The following is a 6465-nucleotide window of genomic DNA, read 5'->3' as shown; positions in this document are numbered from 1 at the left end:
TGCTGGGAAACACTGCTGGCTTGTTAAATATGGAGGACGGCCGGCTTCCCTCTCCACAAATGGGTCATATTATCACTGAGGCGTACTGTTCCTGCATCACTTCTGGAATCTAAATGATAGAATAAAGGAACAGATTGATCACTTTCATTTTGGATGCATCTTTTTGTTTGAGGACGAGGCAAATCTATTAGAAAGGGAGGAGTTTTCAGTCACAATGAACAGTAACAATAAGTCTCTAAAGGTGAAGTGTGTACTTTTTGATGTTAAAACATTTATCCAAATTTAATGTGCAGAGACCATTATAAGTAAGCTATTTTAGGTTAATCCGTAAAATGCGCAACAAAGCAATTGACAAGGTATTGGCACATCCAATGCAATGGTGTGAATCTGGGGGCTGGACTACCGGTTTGTCCAACCAATGGCAGGAGTGGAAAATATTTGGGGAAAACTTGTTTGGATTTTTTTTTTTTTTTTTGCACAGTGTGGTGACGTTACTGGCACAGAATGACATTCACCTTTGAAATAGCAGATGAGTATGCCATTAATTCATACACAAGAAGGTTCTTTATTGGCATTGATGGTTCCTTGAAGAACCTTTAAAGAGTTAGTTTACCCAAAAGTGAAAATTCTGTCATTAATTACTCACCCTCATGTCGTTCTACACCCGTGAGACCTTCATCTTCAGAACACAAATTAAGATATTTGGCTCAGTGAGGCCTCTATTGCCAGCAAGATAATTAACACTTTCAGATGCCCAGAAAGGTACTAAAAACATATTTAAAACAGTTCATGTGAGTACAGTGGTTCATCCCTAATATTATAAAACAAAATAATGACTTTTCAACATTATCTAGTGATGACCGATTTCAAAACACTGCTTCGAAGCTTTACGAATCTGTTGTTTCGAATCAGTGGTTCAGATCGCGTATCAAACTGCAAAAAAGTCACGTGAACTATTGAAATTTCGAAACATTTATGACGTAACAAAGCCTTGTTTACTAAAATCACGTGACTTTGGCGCTCCGAACCACCGAATCGAAACAAGAGATTCATAAAGCTTCGAAGCAGTGTTTTGAAATCGGCCATCACTAGATATTGTTGAAAAGTCGTTTTTTTTTTTTTTTTTTTTTTTTTGGCGCACAAAAAATATTCTTGTCGCTTTATAATATTTAGGTTGAACCACTGCAGTCACATGAACTGTTTTAAATATGTTTTAGTAACTTTCTGGGCATCTAAAAGTGTTAATTATCCTTCTGGCAATGCAGGCCTCAGTGAGCCATCAGATTTCATCAAAAATATCTTAATTTGTGTTCCGAAGATGAACGAAGGTCTTGCGGGTGTAGAGCAACATGAGGGTGAGTAATAAATGACAGAATTTTTGGGTGAACTAACCCTTTAACATCCACAGAACCTTTCCATTGCACTAAAGGTTCTTTATAGTGGAAAAAGGATCTTTAGATCATTAAAATGTTCTCCACACTAAGAAAACAGTGAACTGTTCACTGAAAGGTCCTTTGGGAAAGGCATCACTATAAAAAAAACCCTCTTTTGGAACCTTTATTTTTAAGAGTGTATAGGAGCAATTGCAATTACGTAATCAGGATTCTTTGAAAGTTTTTGGCTCAAAGTGTGCAGCTGACCGTTAAAATTTCATAATTAGAAATAATATTCACCGACTACATTATTTAACTTTTTAGAGAGTGTTAAAATTGTAAAATGAAATTATTATATTATATCATTACAAAACTATTTAGCAAAAACTAAGTAGTCATGGTAGGAGGAACACTGGGGTGAGTTCAGCTGGTGAATAGAGATGTGTTCCTCACCATGTGCTTGTGCCACTGAGTGGCCACTTATGCATCTGAGAGCTGCCCAGATCAGCCCGTTCCCCCCATTATACCCTTCACTCATCCTGCCAAACACCATTTAAGCATCTTTCATTTCCTCCCCTTGTTCATCAGCAAGTTATTTTTTTTTAGTGAGACCAATCATTTCACACCGAGCTCCAGCATCAATGTCCAGCACCTTTCTGCCAAATTGCATTGAAGAATTGCCTCAAGGCATTTGGCATGGTTTAAAAACACTGCAGGGACGACAGAGAAAAGGATTAAATGGGCGTGATTTCTTCATCATTTGTTTTTATATAGCTATTTGAAGGAAACTGATTTGAAACTAAGAGTGCTGATTGCTGATGAGTGACGTATGTGTTCGTGCAGTCTAGAGAGTGTGGGAAGTGTTTAATGATCAAGGGCATTGGTTTTCAAAGTCAAATTTGCCTGACTAAAATAATGAAAAGTAAAGGATGTTTTGTTTTGTGATGGTGTGATGTGTTTTTTTTGTTTTTTTTTGTTTTGTTTTGTTACTTTTATTTTGATAGCTGTTATGTTGTTCCAGACTAGTTTGAAAGCCTTTTTTTCTGTTTTTTTCCTCTGCCTCTTGTTCTTGTTTTAATTAGGCATTGGAGCCTATCATTTATTGTTTCTGATTTCTGAAATGCATAGTACTCTTACTAGTTTTACAATATCTTTCTGTGGCAGAAATAGTAAGGGTATGTTAGTATGCTGATCCAAATTCAGACGGTGTGTTTATTGCACCTGCACATGTCTGATCTGATGAGTTTTCACAGTTTTGTAATCCCTTTGCTCATGATCAAGTTTTGTTTGATATTCAGGTCAGGTTATATCATTTTGTATAGGATAAATTAAATTTTGATTAGATCTAAATATTTGGTATATTGTTTGGCTATTAATAATGTTTAAAATGTATCAAATAATCCCTTGATGTTTCTTCAACTATTAAACCTTTAAAACATTGTATCACATTAATGAATTCTTCAACCACATGATTGGACCATTTTCTAAGGCTGCATGATGTGCGCCATTTTATCAGATTTGTAAGGTAGGCCTAAATAATTTATAAACCTACGCCAAAACAGAATACATCAATATGTTTCTAAATATGCGAACTGTTCATCGCAATTCCAAAACACAAGTTTAACCCCTCGCTCTGAGATTGCATGTTTTAATGTCCACATATTCTTGTTCAAGAAATTAGTGGCTGTAGCATTTCTATCGTAAAGAAGTGACCAATTTAAAGATTTAGTAAACATTAGAATTAAATGTTTTGGCCTATATTAAACAAGGATTTGATCTGCTGTAAAGTGTAACAACACCAGGACGTTGGTGCTCTCTGCAGGCATTTGTTATAATACATAATGTACATAAGATGATTGTTTAAATTATGTATATTATGTATTTTAACAGTGTTGTTCTATAAAACCATATGATTACTTGCTTTTGATGTTATTATATATGTATTTTAAGTCATTTTAAAGGCCTGGGTCTTTGCTTAGGTCTATTTTTATTACCACAAAAAAAAAAAAAAAAAAAAAAAAAAAAAAAAGATTACTCGATTGATCGTCAAAATAATCAAACATTTACTTGATTACCAAAATAATCGTTAGTGATAGCCCTAATCAGCAGCTTGAAGACAGGGAATTACAAGTGAGATATACTCTAATTATTATGTGATTGAAATTAGTTGACTTCCTTTACAGGTTACAATATTTTGGAATACTAATGTTGCATCTGTTGAAGTGCTTCTATAGCTACCTGTTTGGTTTTAGTGATATATATATATATATATATATATATATACACACACACACACACACACACATCACTAAAGTGATATAAGTGATATATATATATATATATATATATATATCACTTATATCACTTTAGTGATGTGTGTGTGTGTGTGTGTGTGTGTATATATATATATATATATAATATATATATATGATTTTTTTTTTTTTTTTGTAGTGAATGCATTTTTTTTAACAGAGGTCGATGCCTTTGAGCTGCAGGTAGAGCCTAAATGTAATACACATCTCTACTTGTACTGATTAATCCCCAAAATCGTGATATGTTATGTCAGTATTAATCCTCACCAGCATGGGTACAATTTCATATTATTACTGTGAGTGTGTTGACATGATATTGCATGGTTTACAAATTTATAATCGTCTTAAATAGTGTTCTTTTAACAGGGAACCATTATAAAGGGTTCAAGCAAAACCTGATTGACACACCTATTTTTTTGCCCATTACCCTGTTTTTGGTTTTCATGCAAATGCCTTTATTGTCGTTCAGGCTGTTCAGCTTGTGCATGTCTGTTTCCAAATGTCCTATGGTGGTTTTCTTGCATATGATTTGCATGTAAACTAAACTTTTTTTTTTTTTTTTAAATGATGAGAAAATGTTGTTCTCAGTGTTTTGTTGAATGTCCTCATTGACACTGAGGACTTAAGATTTATAGTACAACCATTCTCAATATAATAGGGAAGATTTGCAGGTTAGGCTTTAATGTAAGTATTTATTATCATTACTGAATCTCCTTCATTTTGCCACATCTCCCTACTGAAACCCTTTTGATTTGGTCTTTTACCATCTCTTTGTGTTTTGGTTCTTTGACTGCCTGCCATTTAATTCTGAATTGTGTTTTTGACTTAATGTTAGCTAGTTTGTGACGCACCATGGTTCTTGATCATATTGTGCAGTGCTCCTTGGAGCATTGCAGCAATGCTGCTGACAGTTATGAGAGGCACCACTCTTACTCACTGTGACACCTGTGTTTATCGTTCTGGAGGGAGGAAACCATGTTGGGAGGAGATCTTCTTAGAACGCTATCTAGTAAGGCCATGGGATCTTTATCTATCAGGTGGAAGCATCATAAAGAGAAACAGGGTAAAAAAAAAAAAAGAAAGTGAGTGAGTGAGAGAGAGAGAGATTGAGTGTGGTTAGATTGGACTGTGGCTTTATCTTCTAATTTGTATTGGTGATTTATATTGTAAAAAGAATGGTGAGCATCACATAACTACAGGCATAACGAGACGTTATTATACTTTTAAATTAGATTAAGTCTCTAGTTTAAAGTATTATAAATGATATAGGCCTATGCATTGATGTATGAAACATACTGTGCTATAACAGTGCACAATTATGACTTCTGATTCAGTTTACACTAAACAGACAAGTGTGTAGCACTTGGGATTTTATTTTAGGATGCTTTCAGAAACTAGTTTGTTTGAGTAAGATGAGGGTCAGAGAGCAGAATTAACTTGTGAGCTGGACAGATTGACCTTCAGAACATGTGTCAGCTATGTAGTAAAAACGAGAAGAGACTTGATAAGAAATTTTATGGCGAACTGTGGGCTCCAGTCCGAGTATGTAACTTTTTTAGAAATCAAACTTATCTTTGCCTGCAGGAAGAGGAATCGTATTTTTTTAAAATGAAATTAAATTGGATTTTCTGAAGCAAAAGGTGACTTTTCTGAGTTATCGCACCAGAAACATTGAAAACTTTAAAAAGAAATCCCACTTCGTTTTAACAATCTCTCTTTCATATGAATGGTTGGTTAAATCATCATTTGCCTCTTTTAAGTTCTCCTCAGCTCAATGAATGAGATAAAACTGCTGCCACTGTGTGATATAAAATATATTACATAATATTAAGATCTGACATTTCATTTCCACTCAAGGGAGCATGTCTCGACAAGACCTACAAATACTGAGTGTGTGTGTGTTTAGTGGAGATCGGGGAAAGTTGTCACATGGGCTATATCTTAGTAAGGTTTTGAGCCAAATGTCCAATTACACAAATGGTTTCTTTAGCAGTCATTTTTTTCCCCTTCAAAGATCTAGTTCAAAACCCTGTTAAAGCTGCAGTCCGTAATTTTGCCTCTGTCGCCATCCCTGTTTGAAACCTGCAATTGCAGTCCGTAATTTTGCCTCTTTGTCGCCATCTCTGTTTGAAACCTGCAATTGCAGTTGTTTGCGGAATTATCATCTTTATATGTGCCTCGGCGCGGCTCCTAAGTGCGGATGAATCTAATGTTTGCTGCCAATCACCACATCGGTGTGGATTCTGTACTTCGGAATCACAGACTGTAGTCTTGGAAGTATGACCAAAATAAGAAGTTTCACCGGAGAATGTCGTCTGAACAAGTAAGAACACTTTTGTTCTGACCAACTGAGGGAAAAAAAGCATTACAGTAAATTGCGCTGCCAATGGTGATTAAATCTAATGATCACTTAGCTCATATCACGTCAAACTGTGCAAATTATTATTATTGTTATACTTTGTTCTCAAATTGTTAATGTTAACTACATCAGCTTTGCGTATATGTATTTAGTGTGCTTTAGCCTAGCGTTACCTGTAGATTTCAATTTCTGTACACTCTAATCTCTAATGTTAATTTGTCATATCATACAATCCGCCATCAAAATAATAAGTTTAATTATTGCAGCTACTCTGAGAAAAGGCTGTAAATAATCTGCCTCATATGCCATATAGCCTACTAGCTGGGACTCATACTTTATGTATACAGACGTGACGCAATGACGCAAAGACAAACGGCTGCATGCTCGAATTTCCTGGTGAAACCCACCAGTACCACCCGAA

The sequence above is a fragment of the Ctenopharyngodon idella genome, chromosome 10, assembly GCF_019924925.1.
Source record: "Ctenopharyngodon idella isolate HZGC_01 chromosome 10, HZGC01, whole genome shotgun sequence".
Taxonomy (NCBI): domain Eukaryota; kingdom Metazoa; phylum Chordata; class Actinopteri; order Cypriniformes; family Xenocyprididae; genus Ctenopharyngodon; species Ctenopharyngodon idella.
This window is presented reverse-complemented; position numbering follows the sequence as displayed.